Below are 18120 nucleotides of genomic sequence, written 5' to 3'. Positions count from 1 at the left end.
CTTTACACTCAGTAATTAAGATGGTAAACTTTATATTACGTGTTTTCTACCACCATTAAAAACAAAACAATAAAAAAGAATTTTCATTGATAATTCAAAACTAACTATGAGATCTTAAAACAACAAATGCTACCAGTTCAAGCTGGAGTTTTGTCTTTAAAGGAGGCGTGAGACGAGTCTTCAGTTTTTCTTACCAAGGCCCACTTGAGAAAGGGAGGAGGCGGACCTCCCCTCTTCGCACCACACGGAGAACAGGAGAGCTCGGCACCTTGGACGAATACCGTGCAGCGCCATCATTCTGCAAACACATGACCTAACAAAAGAGGAGCAGGTGATCCCTGCTGAGGGGCTCTGTCCCAAAAGGCCCGCATCCCACTTTGGAACACATTCCCCCAGCTGCTCCGTAGCTTGACGTCGCACAGGGGACCCAGGAAAGCTGAGTGGAGCACTCACTTTATTCAGAAACAGGGGCTCTTCAGTTTACGAATGCCAAATTTTATTCCTAAAAGATTCAGTTCTTTTAACTCAGTTACTAATGAGTTACCAGTTATTCCTAAGTAAGAACAAAAGTCTAAAAACTAGCAGCCTATTTGCTAATAAGAACCAAAGAAGGCACTTAGAGCCACACTTAGTGGGTCCCCAGCACAGCACGGAGGAGCCTGGAGTCTACCGTCCACATGCCGGTGCCCACCCCAGCTCCCGCACGTACTGCTGGTGTGGCCTGCACATCTGCATCTCAGGGACGTCCTCACCTGCCAAAGGGGAATAATGGTAAGGACAATGACAGCATGTGTGAAGTGCACTATGGGCCTAGCACTGCACATTCTCACTAGAACCTTATGAAGCAAGTATGGGGAGAACAACAATATAAGAATAATAATATAATAGTACCAATGTTATAGGGTCGTTACGAGGATTAAGTAACATAAATGTACTGTGCTCTTTAGCATCTGCCAGGCACACAGGACATGGTAAATGGCATGTGTTACCATTACTCGGCTAAGTGAGAAAGGGGGCAGGGATTTAAGTAATGGTGTGCGCAAAGGAAAAGAACAGGGTTGGCAAAAAGCACTGAAGATCTTGAGCAGATCAGTCTAGCTGAGAAGGGTTGCAAGGAAGTAATGGCTGGGGAGGTAAGTTAGAATGCACTACAGTGAAGGTGAGTGCCCAGCCGACCACACCTGTACCTTTATCCCCAGAGTCTATGGGAGTTAGTAAAAAGTTTTTAAGAATGAAGGTGACATGAAGATAGTAATTTATCATGACCCACCTATATGCAACATGCAAGGCAGACTGAAATGGGAATATCTGAGGGACAGACAAACCAATCAGAAGTGGTTTCAGCAATACTATGTGATAAAAGAAGATGAGGGCTTAACCTGGAACATTCTGGAAAGAAAGAAAGGAAAAATAGGAAAGAGTCAAAGAACAAAAATAATGAGTGAATGACCAGGAGTTCAGTGATTCTCCAAGGTTCTTCAAAGATGGTTCCTTAGTAAGGGAAGCTCAGCGGTAGTCTAGGAGAAAGGCCAGGAGAGAGGGTGGTTTAGCAGGAAGATCAGGAGATCCGTTCATGACATTGTGAATTTCAGTTTGAAGCAGAATATCGATTAAGTGGATCTAGAAAGTGGCACAAATGTTGAGAGAACAGCTGAAGCACAGCTGCAACCATGTGTAGGTGTGATTCCCGGGTGAAGGATGACAAAATGGCTGAGACAGAGCCCTGGTGGGTGCACACACTCAGGTCACAGGAAGTGGATGGACAAAGAGGGCAGGAGGGGAGATGAGAGACTCTGACCTAGGAGGACAACAGAAGACGGAGCAGCAGGTCACAAGGTCCTGAGGTCAGGGAAAAATGGAATGAGAGTGTCCCTGGTTTATAAATCAGGATGGAGATCTTAGAGAAAGTATAAAAAAGAGGCAGAGCTAAGGGAAGGTAGAAGGGAAAGGAAGGGTACGGATGACCACAGACAGGACAGCAGAACAGACAGATGTGTTGTGAGGTGGCGAGGAAAGGAGGGGTGTAGAGTGGGAACTCCACTGTGGGGGAGCGAGTGTCAGGGCTTGGCAGGGTAGGAACAATGGTGAGATCAATGTTAATATTCTTTTTAAAATAAAAAACCTTCAGCACCACCCCATCAAACCTGCACTAAAGGAACATTCAATGCTTCTACTTTTACCTTCAAAACATGAACAGATAATTTTCATGAAAAGAATTTGCAGCTGCTTCTGAAAGGGACTAAGTGAGAGAAAAACCATTGCAAAATACCGTGCTTAACAATTCACTGCTGCCTGACCGTGGAATAAGGGACTGTGCGTAAGCACGCCAGAGTCTCAGGCTGGGTTCAGGATTATTAACCAAGTATTCAGAATCAGCTCTGAATTTCAACAGCAAGTATATAACCCAGGGAATGTGAATCTATTAAGCCTTTATGCTAATTACCATTCTGGAGAAGTTGAAAGAGAGTTAAAAGAAAGAAGCTAAAGTTTAAATTAAGTCCTACTTTGACATTAAATTTTTTTTTCAAAATTCTCAAATTGGTCGCCAAGCACACTAACCTCCTACGTGAAGAAGCTATTTTTAAAAACACTGAAATCTCAATATTCATCATGCACATTAAATAGCCTCTCAAGTTTGACAAGAGAGCAGTCATTTACCAAAACAAGTATAAACCGTACCAAGACAGAATTCCTCCACTACTGTTTGATAAGAAATTACCTCTTCCAACATTAACTATCACTGCTCGGGTACTATCAGCTTAAAAAGAAGAGAGAAAGGGAAGAGGGAAGAGGATTAATGACAATCCCATGAGGTGTCTGGTGCCTCTGGTCAACGGCTGTGCCTCAGTGACTGGAACCACAGCCCAGGCCGGGTGGCCTCCAGGGACGACGCTGAGGTGATGGGAGGAGGAAATGAAAACGGCAGCTTCCAGGTCCACCCCGCTACAGCTACAGTCTATGAATACACTCCCTGGTCCTCAGGCCTCACCACAAGCAGCCTCCAAAACACAGACCATGATGTCAACGCTCCAGGACTTAATACTGACCTGTTCCCTACAGAGAGGCTGGAACTCCTGGACTAAGGAATAAGAATTACTGCACCATCTGAAATCCTGCAGGATGCTCACGTCACTGACTGCTTCCAAAAAATGTAGAGCATCTCATTCCTCTTGCACAGTCTTCACAGGAAAGAAATCTACTGAGTTTCCACTTTCCACCTAATTAGGTTCACTCCTGGAATACTATTTAAGTATTGTTTGAAAGTGCTCCCTACCATCACCATTATTTTCCCTTCACAACTCTTCCATCCAATTTTCTTCTGCTTTGGCAGTGTGTTAACAACACAGAGGTCGAACATCAGCTCTAGAAACCTGTCACTTACATCACAGGCTCCCCGGTTCAAGCCTTAAGGCCCTATGTACTATAAAGCAAATTCTCTCCAGCGTTTGTAAAACCACTAAGCATTCCACATTCAACTGGACCACCATCACTACACTAACTCGTGACCCTATGGCCATCATCTGGCAGAATGCCACAATTTAGTCTAAACTGGAGACGTAAGATTTAAAACTGCACAACTATTGGTTGCCTGAAGTGGCATCCATCACTCTGTTTACAAACGTGAATGTGAGCAGGTGATACAGGCTGAAAATTAAGAAATGTTGTGAACACACATGTGTGTTCATCCGTGGTAAGAAGTGCACACAGATTTCCTTTTTCAAATCCCTGCTCTAAGGAGGTTCCCACAGATGAACCAGCAAGGAAGAAATTATAAATGTATAAATGGTACTAAGACATTCTGGTTATCTAGGCTTGTCAATGGCTGACCATGTGCTGAATGAGGATTCTTGGTATACATAATGTAATAGAAAGAACACAATACATGGCATTACGAGGCTTCAGTTTATACCTGACAGTTAATGCCCAGGCTCCTACAACTTTTCTGTGCCTCAGTTTCCTCACGTATGAAATGGACACTCTTAGGAAATGCCACAAAATGTACAAAGGATTTCTGAGAATCCAGAAGTCATAGAGGACTGAATCATGAAGATTTTATTTTAAAGTCTATAGTGGAGGGCCGGCCCCGTGGCTTAGCGGTTGAGTGCGCGCGCTCCGCTGCTGGCGGCCCGGGTTCGGATCCCGGGCGCGCACCGACGCACCGCGTCTCTGGCCATGCTGAGGCCGCGTCCCACATACAGCAACTAGAAGGATGTGCAACTATGACATACAACTATCTACTGGGGCTTTGGGGGGAAAAATGGAGGAGGATTGGCAATAGATGTTAGCTCAGAGCCGGTCTTCCTCAGTAAAAAGAGAGGAGGATTAGCACGGATGTTAGCTCAGGGCTGATCTTCCTCACAAAAAAAAAAAAAAAATCTTTTAGTTTTTTTGTAATTGAAGTATAGTTGGCACACAATATTATGTTAGTTTCAGGCACACAATATAGTGATTCAACATTTATATATATTACAAAGTGATCGCCATGATAAGTCTAGCTACCACCTGTCATCATACAAACTTATTACAGCATTATTGACTATATTCCCTATGCCATACATTACATCCCTGTGACTTACTTATTTTATGTCAGGAACTTTGTACCTCTTAATCTCTTCACCTATTTTGCCTAACCACCAGCAGTCCCCTCCTAGCAACCACCAGTTTGTTCTCTGTATCTATGAGTCTATTTCTGTTTTGTTTTGTTTGCTTGTTTGTTTTGTTTTTTAGATTCCACATACAAGTGAAACCATTTGGTATTTGTCTTTCTCTGACTTACTTCACTCAGCACAAGATCCTCTAGGTCCATTCATGTTGTCGCAAATGGCAAGATTTCATTCTTTTTTATGGCTAATATTCCATTGTATACATATACCACACCTTCTTTATCCATTCATCTATCGATGAATACTCAGGTTGCTTCCATATATCAGCTATTATAAATACTGTTGCAATGAACATACGGGTGCATATATCTTTTTGAATCAGTGCTATTGTTTTCTTCAGGTAAATATTCAGAATTGGAATTGCTGGACCGTATGGTAGTTCTAGTCATAATTTTTTGAGGACCCTCCATAGTGTTTTCCACAGTGGCCACACCAATTTACATTCCCACCAATGGTGCACAACAGTTCCCTTGTCTCCACATCCTCGCCAACACTGTTATTTTTGTTATCTTTTTGATAATAGCCATTCTGACAGGTGTGAGGTGGTATCTCACTGTGGTTTTGATTTGCATTTCCCTGATGATTAGTGATGTTGAGCATCTTTTCATGCTTCTGTTGGCCATCTGCATGTCTTTGGAAAAATGTCTTTTCAAGTTCTTTGCCCATATTTTAATCAGACTGTTTGGGTTTTTTTGCTATTGAGTTGTATGAGTCCTTTATATATTTTGGATATTAACCCCTTATCAAATATATCATTTGCAAATATCTTCTCCCATTCAGTAGGCTGCCTTTTTGTTTTGTCGATGGTTTCCTTCACTGCCTTTTAGTGACGTGACTTTAGTGACTTTTAGTTTGACGTGGTCCCATTTGTTTATTTTTGCTTTTATTGGCCTTGCCTGAGGAGACAGGTCCAAAAAAATATTGCTAAGGCTGATGTCCAAGAGTTTACTGCCTGTGTTTTCTTCCAGGAGTTTTATGGTTTCAGGTCTTACATTTAAGTCTTTTATCTATTTTGAGTTTATTTTTGTACATGGTGTAAGACAGTGGTCCAGTTTCATTCCTTTGCACGTAGCTGTCCAGTTTTCCCAACACCATTTATTGAAGAGACGGTCTTTTCCACACTGTATATTCTTGCCTCCTCTGTCATAGGTTAATTGATCATATAAGTGAGGGTTTGTTTCTGGGCTCTCTATTCTGTTTCACTGATCTATGTGTCTGTTTTTTGTGCCAGTACCATACTATTTTGATTACTATAGCTTTGTAATATAGTTTGAAATCAGGGAATATGATACCTTAAGCTTTGTTCTTTCTCCAAATTGCTTTGGCTAATCGGGGTCTTTTGTGGTTCCATACAAATTTTAGAATTATTTGTTCTAGTTCTGAGAAAAAATGCCATTGGTATTTTGATAGGGATTGCCCTGAATCTGTAGATTGCTTTGGGCAGTATGGACATTTTAACAGTATTAAATCTTCCAACCCATGAGCATGGAATATCTTTCCATTTATTTGTGTCGTCTTCAATTTCCTTCATCAATGTCTTATAGTTTTCAGAGTACAGGTCTTTCACCTCCTTGGTTAAATTTATTCCTACGTATTTTAGTCTTTTTGATGCAATTGTAAATGGGAATGTTTCCTTAATTTCTCTTTCTGATAGACTGTTATTAGTGTATAGAAATGCAACAGATTTCTGTATATTAATTTTGTATCCTGCGACTTTACTGAATTTATTTATTAGTTCTAATAGTTTTTTGGTGGTCTTTAGGGTTTTCCATATATAGTATCATGTCATCTGCGAACAATGACAGTTTTACGTCTTCCTTTCCATTCATTTAGTCTTATGAGATGAAAATACTCCTTGGTTTGTGCCCCATACTGCAACGGTTTGCACAGGTGGCCCCTGAATTTTAATCAATAGATAAGACTTGAATTGCTGTAATCACCTAATAGACACGGCCGTCAGATGGAGCTTGGGGCCAAGTAGCAGAGTGGCACAGTGTAAAATGGGTCCGATGCGTTAAAGGGTGTCACATAAAGTAAAGCTGTTCACGAAACATGCAAGATCTATGCCTCCTGAATACAGAGAGTGCACAGTCAGATCGGTACACAGTTCAATTTATTCACTCAGTGGCTATTTACGGGGCACCTCCTGGGTGTCAGGCAATGGCCTAGGCCATGGGGATGGAGCAGTCAACAAACAGACAAAACTTCCTGCCCTCATGGGGCTTACCAGGTACTTCTACTAGTCACCTTTCTAACTGAAGAGGACACAGCAGCAGGACACATAACACACTATGAAGGGAGAGTGTGATTACGCTGTCAGGGACAGGGGACAGCACTGTGCAGCCGTGCTTGCTGCTGACGTCCCCAAGGCTGCCTTGAGCGGTTAAGAGAATGTAATTCTAGTGTGTTCTGAGCGCACAACATGGTGGACTCGGTGCTTCGCCTCCTCCTGTAATAAACGTGGCAACGGCCATCCTAATTGCACAGACCTACACCACACCGACTTACTGTCAGATTACAATTAATTTCACTTCACTAGTTTTTAAAATAACTCTTTAACAGACTATTAAGCTTTGACTTTTAACTAATTAAAGCTGCTTTAAAAAGAGCTTTTTATTTTAGCCAGTTAACTCATTACTTCCTAAAACTAAATAGTATAAATGTTATATAACCTATTTAATACTGAACATATTTAATTGATAAAAGAGTTTGAGGGCTTTGTTTCAATTCATCTGCATCGCATTTTGTCCTTGTCTCATGAGAACTTCCAAGTGCTGCCTGATTTTAACCACAACTGGTATTTTACTCAAGAGCATCCATAAATCCCTAAAATCTGATGAGTGAGTGAGTTTTGCTGGCATGACGCTAAATGACAGCTGAAATATTTCAAATTGGCTTTTATTTTATTGGGTAAGGTCTATAATTTACAAAATTGCTAAGGTGATTATTTTGTAAGTGTAATGTCCACAGTCTGGCCACCTAGCGTCTACCTAAATTAGAAATCAGTACAGGTACTTATTTTGATTCCTCTGCTGTAATCCTAACAGCTTCTTTATTTACCTGGTAGCTGCTGCTTCCAAACGGATATTGGAGCACATGAAGTTTATGAAAGGTAGCTTTGATGCTCTAAAGCAAGCTTATAAAGCACGAACTAGTATCATAAGTACAATATATTAATTTTCTATGTGTTCATGGAAGTTTTCTAAATAAGGCTGTCACCTTTATAAAGTGCACTTACTGCTTATGAAGGGCTGAGCACACAGTTGTACAGGCTGCATACTGCACAATCTGGAGATGTCAGGACCATGGCGGCACCCTAGGACTGCATGATTCACTTGTATAATTGTATGTGGTACCTCTGAGCACTCAGATGTGGGTATGAGCCCATGCTGCTATGGAAAGTAATTTCCAAGTAGCATTGACAAGGTGTTTCATGCCAGCCACCCAAAACATATGTAAGCACCAGAGAAACAGTAGTGATAGTCACTGGTTCAAATACCTTCCATAAAAGGGTAAACGTATATTCACACAATCAAACCAAATACAAAGGAATCAGGGACACTACATAAATTTTTCAGAGAGGTAGTATAGCAAGGCAGTTAAGTGAATGGCACTCTAGAGCCAGTCTGATTGGGTTCAAATCCTGTTTTCACTACTTATTAGCTGTATGTCCCTGGACAAGCTATTCCACCTCTATGGCTCAGTTTCTTCCTCTATAAAACGGGGATAACAGCAGAACCTAACCCAGAGCTGAGGGTTATGAGGACTGAATGAGGTAACACACGTAAAGTAGTTAGAACACTGCCTGACAACAGAAAACACTATGGAAGTGTCCAGATTTGGTATTAGTATTATTGTATAAGAAAATCAAAGCAGAAAGAGATTAAATAACTTCTCGTGGGTTTAAGAATTCATCAGTGATTCACTCCAGAAGGAAAATGAAAGCTCTTGATTTACAAGAAAGAATCTTCCTTAGACCACACTGCCTTACGTTCCACCTTTCCGACAGAGGTAGAACCCATGACTCCAATGACGCATCTGAAAAGCAAACTCCCAGGAACCTGAGAGCTCTGATCACTGACACGGGTCCTCCCTACCAGGCCACCTGGGCTGGCGCAGAGGCCGTTCTGAACCCGTGTGATGAAGCTCCCGGGCTGACACTTACTAGCCGCCTCTCCTTACGGGGAGGGCCACACCCGGTGGACAAACAACTCCAGTTGACACAATCAGCCATCAATAAGACTTGAAATCCTAGGAGGATTCAATAATAATTCTTGAAAAGCTCTCACGTCCTGCCCTGGTGAGCTGTCTATTGCTTTCATTCACGTTCTTTAAATATCAGCCAATCCCTGGTGCGTGACACTCGCACCTTGGAAAATCATCTCATTCATTTCAGTAAACAGCATCCACTCCCGGTGCCCTGAGGAAGAAGTGCATGTGTTATGAAGACATAAGTGTCATGCAAAGTCTCCGGGGCTGGGAGCCAGGACTATTTCCACAACGTGAAGTGGGACACCTAGAAATCAGAAAAAGTCCTGGCATGTTAACAAGTGGATGCTTTTTATCTATTTCAATTCTTTCAAGATTCAGGAAGACGTGATAAATGGTTTTGACAAAGATTATAGGTTTTAGATAGCGGACAACAAAACAAAATACACAGGAGGCAAGTTCTCCACTCGCACCTTCATTTAGTATACTAGAAAAGGGCAGCCCTTCCCCACAAAACTCTGGCGCACAGACGGTGCCTGCATTATCTGGGGGACCAACACAGTCCAGAGCACCCCCAAGACCATTCTCCAGGGGCCGTGTCAGCATCACCTAACTAGTTCCCCTCTCTTAAGACATGAGATGGGGAGATCCCACTGGGCAAAATTAAAATTTGTAAAGCAAAAAACTCCAGGTAAACTAGAAGTCTGAATAAACTAGGAATAGATATGCTGTGTAAAAAGCAGCCAAAACCCAATGGGTCAAAAAATATCATCTCTGCATGACATTAACATTTCACCCACAATCCTCATTACTATTGCATTTAGCCAGAAAATCAGGAAAAAGCATCCAAACCCTGTTTCTCAACAGCTTAATAAAAATGCACGTGTTCTATTTCTAAATCAATAACATCTGTGATTACAAAGTATCTTTATCATAAATGCAATTAGTGTAATGTCCTGGATCAGGTACAGAGTATGGCATCTAAAAAGAAGGAATAACATTATTTTCAGTCCAAAAACATTACTTGGTCTAACTTACTGCCTGATTATAATGGTCAAATCAAAAATCATAGGTCTTATGGAAGCAGAGAAATCAGAATCTATTCCTCTTCATGGTGAACATGAGCAAACTAAAGCTTGGAGAGTTTACCAGCTTATAAGAGGCCAAATCCCACTCAGAACTGAAGCTAGACCCTTGCTTATTTCATACAAGGAAGACCTGAGTACTAGGAAATCAGTTCGATTTTTAGTACCGCATCCTGACTTAAAGCAGAAGCGAGGCATCAGTCAACCACTTGGTGGTCAGATCACTAGAGGATCACCACGTCCCACAGCTGAAATTGAGAGAGTGGTGATGGACACATTAGCTTAGAGAAAGTCCTCACTTCCCAGATGGTTAACACCAGGAAGGTTTGTTGACCCAAAGTTCTTCCTCTGCCAATCAGTGTAGCACAAAACCTCAATGCCACGTGTCTGTGACAGCTGGTGACCACTATGGTGAGTACATTTCACCATCCAGAGTAATGCCCTCACCTTCCCATCCCGGCAACAAGACTCCCCTGCTCACAGCACACCTGCTCTGATTTCCTCTGACTGTGGCCTCCCCAAATAGGCAGAAGCTACAGAACGACAAATCAAAATGTGGGAGGGGGGAAACACAGTACAATGAAAGAACATTTACTAACACATTGGTTGAAATACCACCACCAATTAAGTGATGGGGACCACCGAAAATACATAATCATGATAAGATGTTTTAAGTTTTGGTAAAAGGCAGAAAAGGAGAAGAGTAGGAAACGCCATCATGTTTTAGATTAAAAGGGTGGTCGCACTTCTTGCTGGAATGATAATTTCCACGTAATGTTTATTCCTGTGGTTATGTTACTGTGGGGTGCCCTAGCAATTGAGATTTTCCCATCTCTAATCCTCTGCTTAAAAAAAAAAGTATGCATTTGTCACCAAAATTTATTTTACCAATAAACCATTATATGTCAGTAAGGTTGCTGAAATATGGATAGTAGAGAAAGGAAATATATCTTAAGCGGACACAGGAAGCCTCATTAAAAACTGAGTTTAAAAAAACCCTGGTCTTGTTCTAGGGGCAACCATCCAGGAGCACCTGGGTCTCTACGGGCGCGTACATCAGTTTCTCTTTGTGAGCATTATTTCAAGTGTTGGTAAAATGAAATGCTTAAAGAAAATCAAACTGCTTTTGCTCGCATTATGTTTAATAAATAAATTGTCACAGAACACATATGAATTAGCTTTTGGGACAGAATAATTTGTGCTCAGATCAAGAGCAGGAAAAGTAAAGGTTTTGCATGAAAAAAACAGTAACGAGGGGCAGGCCTGGTGGCATAGCGGTTAAGTTCGCGCGCTCCGCTTCAGCAGCCTGGGGTTCACAGGTTCGGATCCCCAGCGCAGACCTACACACTGCTCATCAAGCCGTGCTGTGGCAGCGTCCCACATACAAAATAGAGGAAGACTGGCAACAGATGTTAGCTCAGGGCCTGCCTTCTTCAGCAAAAAATATAAAATAAAAAAAAATAAGGAGATCACGCAAGGAGAGTGAGGCAGGTATAGTCTGTCAAAGAAGTGCCCTTCAGAAAAGGAGGCTGACTTCTCTCTAGGCAGCTCAAACCTCTATCAGAGCGAAGAGCAGGAATTCGGCTCTGAAATTCCTGTTGCATTTCCCATCGTCCAAAGGACTGGCCTAGCTCCTCACACAGTCTATTAAACAGCAATAATTTATTAAATTACTAATTTTAAAATTATGCAAAAAGAGTACCAGGGAACAAAATTTCAAGACCGTGTCAACTCAAGGTGGTCCCACGTTGGTAAGACTTTCTACATGGAGGGTGAGAAGTTTGAAAGGGAAAAACAAAAAGAAAATAGATCTGGTGACGAAGGCCTTCTTGCTCCCTGGACCAGTGCCCGTGGTACTTCAGGGCTGCCTCGACCCCTCTGCCAACCAGCAAAGAATCAGATAGGTACTGAACACATTACATTCACTCTGAGGGAAACGAGTTCACTCTTGGAGTCAAATTAAGACTGATCTTAGCTCTTTTTGCCTTTTTAACATGACCCACACACAGGAGGCTCTCACAAGGAGCCGGTCCTCCCAACACTGAGTGAGCACAACTTGGGGCTCACCTTACCTCCCCAGAGCAGGGCCGGAGAGGAGGGGCCCTGGGACCGCCAGCCAGCCAGGTTACCCATAACCTGATCCCAGGCACGGCAGACAACACCCTGCAGACTCACCTCAGAAGGACACTGGGGAAACGCCTTTTCATAAACCCTGATGCAATGCTGACATGCTTTCCTCTCTGCTCCTTCAGCGAATTTCTGTCAAAAAAACTTTGTGGCCCTGTCGAGCACTAAATTTAGAGAAATACGGGATCAGGTAACAACTCTGGAAGATTAACTGTGTGTTTCTCAAAGGCAGGAGCCCTGTCTTTCCACATGGTACTGTGGATGCCCAGGGCACATCTGTTAAGTGAACTACTAAATGAACAAATGCAGACCTGTGGCTGTTTAGGAAACTCCTAAATGCCAGCTCTGCTCCTACAGGTCCTGGATGAAGCAAACCTGTCCCTTCCTGGGGTGGGCATTGCAGGCTGATCACTTTTAGTCTGATTTAATGCATTACTTTCCGTAAATACTTTAATTACATGAAAAATATCTATGGTAAGAATAACAATAGAAAAAGATATCTTTGCTGCTTTCTTATACATATATTAAATGAAGGTAACTGTAAAATGGTCTCAATTTTCTATTCTGTAAAATCAAGGAGTTAAAGTTAAATCTGCACCATCTCTATCTTAAACATGCCACGAGTTCATATGCAAATAGGAACAGTTCGGAGTGAAGAGAACTGTCATCAATGATGTTCCCTGGGTTGATGTGGAGGAGTGATGGCAGCTTCGCCACCTAATGCAGGGTGAGTATTACCTGAGGTTTGAATTTCAAGTGAAAAGAGGCCACAACACATCTCTATGTCACCAGCAATCACTCAGGGAGGGAAGGTACTGCTGGGGGACTACCATTGTCCTCTCAGCAGTGCCTTTTGAAGATTAAGGAAAAAAAACTGGGTGAGTTACTCGGTCAGAACAATCTAGAATTCATTCGGTCCCAGACATTCTGCATTTCAAACCCAGACCATCCCTGCTTGTGTCCCGTTTTGGTGATGTCTATCTGTTCAGTTGACAGAGACCAAAGAGAGCCTCTGAGATGAAATGCTGATGCAGTGCAGGGAGAGAGAGAGAGGGAAATCAAGATAAGGAGGTATGTGGCCCTGAACTACAATGAGAGAGAGAGAAAAGAGACATCTGTGTTCCACTCTAATCAACTGAGGAAACAACTCAGAAGACGTAGCCAAGAACGGCACTCACTGAAAAGACATGCTCCTAAAAAAAAGGAAGACGATTACAAACAGCATTCCTCGTTAAAACAGAATTTCATCTTTATGACTGAAGTGTGCAACTTAAATAGGAAACATTTTAAATCAATAAAACAAATCTCTTTTTAGAGAAGGAAAGCCAAATTACACATTTGTGTACAAAAACCTGAAAAAGTGCTAAGTATCGTTTTTTTAAAAAGAATCATATGTAACAATTAGAATTCATTTATTGTAGATAACAGTCTTTGTAGAGGGTTAATTAGAGCCTAGGATTATAGACTAAGTTGGAAAAAAAAATTTGAACATACTTGTATCTTAATACATCAATAACTTAATGATCTCAAAAAACTCTGAAAAACCAAAACCTACCATCAGATGTTTTTCTCCTTCAACTAAACAATAAAACAAGGTAAAAATAAATAAGCAAAGGTATGACTGGATATCAATCAGGGAAATTCAGGCTAGCAAAACCTAAGTTTACATTACAGCAATTCAAAAAACAGTACCCTCAGTACTGGGAGAAGAAAAATTCAAATTCCTGGGCTTTGACGGGTTTGAAGAACTGTATATTACTACATGTTGAAATATACTCCCGAAACCACTCAAGTGGTTTGCTGTTTGACGGTACTCAGGTCAGATCAATACCAAAAGTAAATAAGGGGGCAAACTCAATGAGAGTTTAAATCAAAGGCTACCTCCAGGGAGGTTGAGTGTGGATGCAGGCGCTCACTAACTTATCCCATTCAAAGCAGCAGCTAAACTGCTCCATGGTTTTCAGAAACTTTCACTTGGCACTGCTACAAATTTTCAGAAGTAGCTGGATTATTTTTACATCTTTAATCTCAGGACAAACCATAACCTATGTGCAATCACGTAACAAAGTCAAAGTTTTAAAGTTGTGCAAATTTCCAAAAAGAGCCCAAAATCATAATAAAAAGAGGCTAACATCCACAGTTGGGAAAAACACTAAGCGAGTTCAGGAGTCATGGTGTTCGATTTGACCATGAGGAATGAGCATGGGCAGATAAGAGAACAAGTCTTGATCTCAAACACAACATAAAACTGGCTGAGCCTGGGTCTTTTTTGTGAAACGCAGCTGTAATACTGTTCTCTGCCAGAAAATAGTGATGCTAACAGAGGCAGAATGTTTTCTTCCCAAATTAGCTGAGAAAAGATATAGCAAAGGGCATTGACAAAACCATCCAGGGTGGATTTAAGTCAATACCAGGGATGTACCACCATAGATTCCAGCAGAGAGGCTCAGTGCTCCCTCCCTGGGGTGTGCAACGTATGAAGAAGGGTCTACCAGAACACAAGTCACAACAGCAGAAAAGGCAGAAGTGGTGGCATTATTCCTCAAGGCTAGTTACCGCTGTTAGTTTGAATCCTCATCAGGACCTCCAAAGAAGTAGTCCAGGCCACTGTCCAGGGAACGCTGCGAGAGTGGGGACAGACAGAGCCTTGCTCAAGGTCCACCTCATAAGGAGGGAGGAGGTAGGGGGAAGAGCGTAGACAGGCAAAGAGGGGAACAGGGAGGGAGGGCAGAAGGAAAGAAGAGACAGACTCCAGCCCATCAGCATCCTACACTTAGGAGAGAACAAGAACTAGTTTCACTGCATTCAAATACACACAAAATAACACCCCCACTGAAATGTTCTTATTTACAGTTTAAACTGTTACAGTAATACTGCAGGCAAATTTGAAAAGTCATCATATTCTCAGCATTCTCACAAAGGCGTTTTCAGTTCTCCAACTCCCTTGCTGCGTTTTCAATTTAGTTCCCATCTTCACTGAGCCTGCCTGATGCTAGGCATGGGTGCAAAGACAAGACAGGTCTCTGCTGCCAGAAGGGCTCAAAAACATTCACCTTCCAAGGTGACTCACAGTCACTTGAATCATATACTCTCTTCTTCAAAAGACATTCTTAAGCCAAGTAATGTCATTTGTTTCAAGTGTACAAAAAGAAAAGGTGTAAAACAAATGCTAAAAAATTCTCTAATACATCAATGATTCAAATGTTTGGAGTTCAAAGTATAGGGAAAAGAATGCCAAAGTTTTTCCTATAAGCCTCATTTAATTTAGATTTAGTAGAATCAAATGTTATTAACTTCAGTTTGCTTCTCCTTTTATAGTTTTGGAACAACCACACAGCATAGGCGATAATATTTCAGTATTCTTCACCTTTAAGAACGATGAAAGAAAGGCATTATCTAATGAGAGAGACCAAAATAATTACATATATATAGTGATCAAAGACACATGTAGGCTAACGGAGTTTAATGTTATTCAAGATCTAAGATCTTTATTCTTAAGTTAGTTTTAAAATTTTATAAAAATCAAAGAAAATACGGCCCTTTATATTTAAAAAGTGGACACTAATAAAAAAAAGGATTATAGGAGTATATAACTTGTAACTATTCACTCCAATAGTCAATCACAACCAAAACCTTTATGAACTAACTTTTGCGACCAAAGTGTAGACAATGATTTAAGAAACTAATGATGAGATTTTAAATAATGTAAGTTGTCAATCAATACATCCTGTCTGCTTGACAAACTGCACTTGTAGCTGTTCTTGCCTACTACTGTTTGAGATTGGTCAGTGTTCAGGGTCACAATATCCGTCCCATTCTGAACACACTTGCTGATAATGCTGTTGTTACTCACCATTATCACTGAGGGCTACCACTTGAGTGCGCTATGCGCCCAGCACAATGCATTTCATATACACTTCATTTAATGCTTATAGTAACCATGAGAAGTAGACATTATCATCTACATTCTGCAGAAGATGACAGTAACAAAAGCTACTAACATGTACTAAACATTTCCCATGTGCCAGTCTATATAACAACTCACTCATTTACTGCTCACACGACCCTAGGATATGGGTCCTACTATTATCCTGATGTGACAGATGAAGAAAGTGGGGCACAGAGAGTAAACCACTATCCCAAGGTCACATATGTCATACGTGGCAGAGTCCAGATGCTGACACAGATCCTCCTAACGCCAAAGCCACACTCTGATCCATCCATCCCAAGGAGTTTGGCTCTCCAGGCCTGCCCTCTGTCCCACTGATGAGAAGAGCTACCACAGCAGACAGGAAGAGGGCCAGGAGTGGTCTGGCCAGAGTCGGACCCCCCACTCCACAAGCCAACTGCTAAGTCTGGCTGGGACCTCCCCTCGAGTTTCCCTGAAGAAACTCACAATCAGAAAACTGAAGTCCTGCCTCAAAGCTGGCACAGCTCAATGGTCCGAGGAGCACATGACCCAAAGCCAAGGGCTTCTAACTGACCAGAGCACAAGGCATCCCAGAATAAAGAGCCTTAGACTAGACAGATGCCCTATGTCCATTCAGCGGTCATGAACTGTGTAGTTCATGGTAACTGTGTAGTTACCATGGCCCACTATGTGCCCGACCACACGAGGCTTTCTGTGACTAAGCTAAATAAGCCAGGGACCCGCCTGAGCAGAGGACAGTGCGGGGAAACAGAAAAACGAGGCAAATGGTGGAACGAGGGCTGTTGGAATTCTGGCAAATCGTTTTCAGATAGAGGGGGGCAGCAAGTGGGGGGAAGGGGCTAATTCTAAGGGTGTGTGAGGAGGTGAATAACGGCTAAAGGAAAAGGCCAGGTCTCAGAAGTGAGGCGCTGCTCCTGCGTTCCAGGAGGGAGGCAGGAAGCCATGGGAAGAAGCAGTCCCATTAGGAGGAAGACAACTGTGCTGGCAATCAATCAACCGACTAACAACTGTCAACTTAAGGACAGACAGAGGCTCTGTGAAGAAATGCAACTAAAGTCTCAAGAGCCATGCTGGAGTGGGTGTCCCACAGAAGAGGTTTTCAGCTTAGGGAGAAGTTCACCACTCCCACCCAGCACCCAAGACAAGGGTGCTCGCCTTGACTGGGCAACACCTGAGTCCAGGCTCTCTATGGACTACGGGAATGACTAATGCATTATTTATGCAATGAGACCAAAATGATCCAAGGACATGGGAGCACCAGTGGCCTCCAACTCACAGAAACTGCCATTTCAATTAGCAAGGGCCAAGAACAAGAAAGAAATAAGATGCTATTTTTAGCAGAAATATTTTTTCTGCTAAATGCAGAAATTTTTGCCAGATATTTTTGCCCACTGAGTTATATTACAGACTGAACGTCTTTATTAACAACACTAGCATGGAGAAGAAAATAATTAAGGTGTGTGCACCCAAATTTAACCAGTAGATAGTCATATTCTGTGTTACACATCTGTAGCATTTAATTTTTTTGCAACATGTGTATTATGTTAGTTGATTGGAAAAAATATACCAGAACTCAGGCCAAGGGAGAATATTTACAAATTCACTAGTCAGGAGACAGGGCACTGCTGCTGCTTTACGTGTCCCCATGAGTGACTGCGACTCGAACAGTCCAAACCGGGAGGTTAAACATCCCCAGAATTCACAAAAAAAGTCACTGCAGGCAAACATGCAGGCCACTTCAAAGAGGGCCAGGAGAAGTGCGTGCATTTCAGGGCTAACGAGGAGAGTGGGAGCCCGACGCAGGAGCTGAGACCAGCGGACCAGCGGTCGAGTGGGCGGCCAGCTTCCCGGACACCGTTTCTGCCAATCCCTCCCATTCCTGCCAGGGCATGTGTGCCCAGAAGTGACCAGCACAGGACAGACTCCACAAATGCTTGCTGAATGAACACACGGAAAGAAGGGAGGGTAGGGAAGAGAGGGAGGAGAGAAGGAAGGAAGGAGGAGGGAAGAGAATGGAGGCAGGAGAGGAGGGGAAGGAGGGAGGGAGGGACGGTAAATTGGAATGGACATGGTGGGAAAAATCAGGGAGGCGGACACCCAGATT

General features: G+C 42.3%; 1 protein-coding gene across 2 annotated transcripts in view; it reads right to left on the bottom strand.

Annotated features, from left to right (window-relative positions):
• FAM110B (family with sequence similarity 110 member B) overlaps nt 1-18120 on the bottom strand; it is a 142628-nt gene that overhangs the window by 92172 nt on the left and 32336 nt on the right. Inside the window, exon 3 of one of the 2 annotated variants that reach the window (XR_009216574.1) lies at nt 12067-12249. The exons of the other annotated variant lie outside the window; for it this stretch is intronic. The gene's annotated coding sequence lies outside the window, so the exon portion shown is untranslated. Of the gene's footprint in view, nt 1-12066; nt 12250-18120 lie in introns of those variants that run through there. 2 annotated transcript variants of the gene reach the window in all.

The sequence above is a fragment of the Diceros bicornis genome, chromosome 33 (assembly GCF_020826845.1).
Source record: "Diceros bicornis minor isolate mBicDic1 chromosome 33, mDicBic1.mat.cur, whole genome shotgun sequence".
Classification (NCBI taxonomy): Eukaryota; Metazoa; Chordata; class Mammalia; order Perissodactyla; family Rhinocerotidae; genus Diceros; species Diceros bicornis.
The sequence above is the reverse complement of the archived record's forward strand: the minus strand, read 5'-3'. Positions and strand labels throughout refer to the sequence as shown.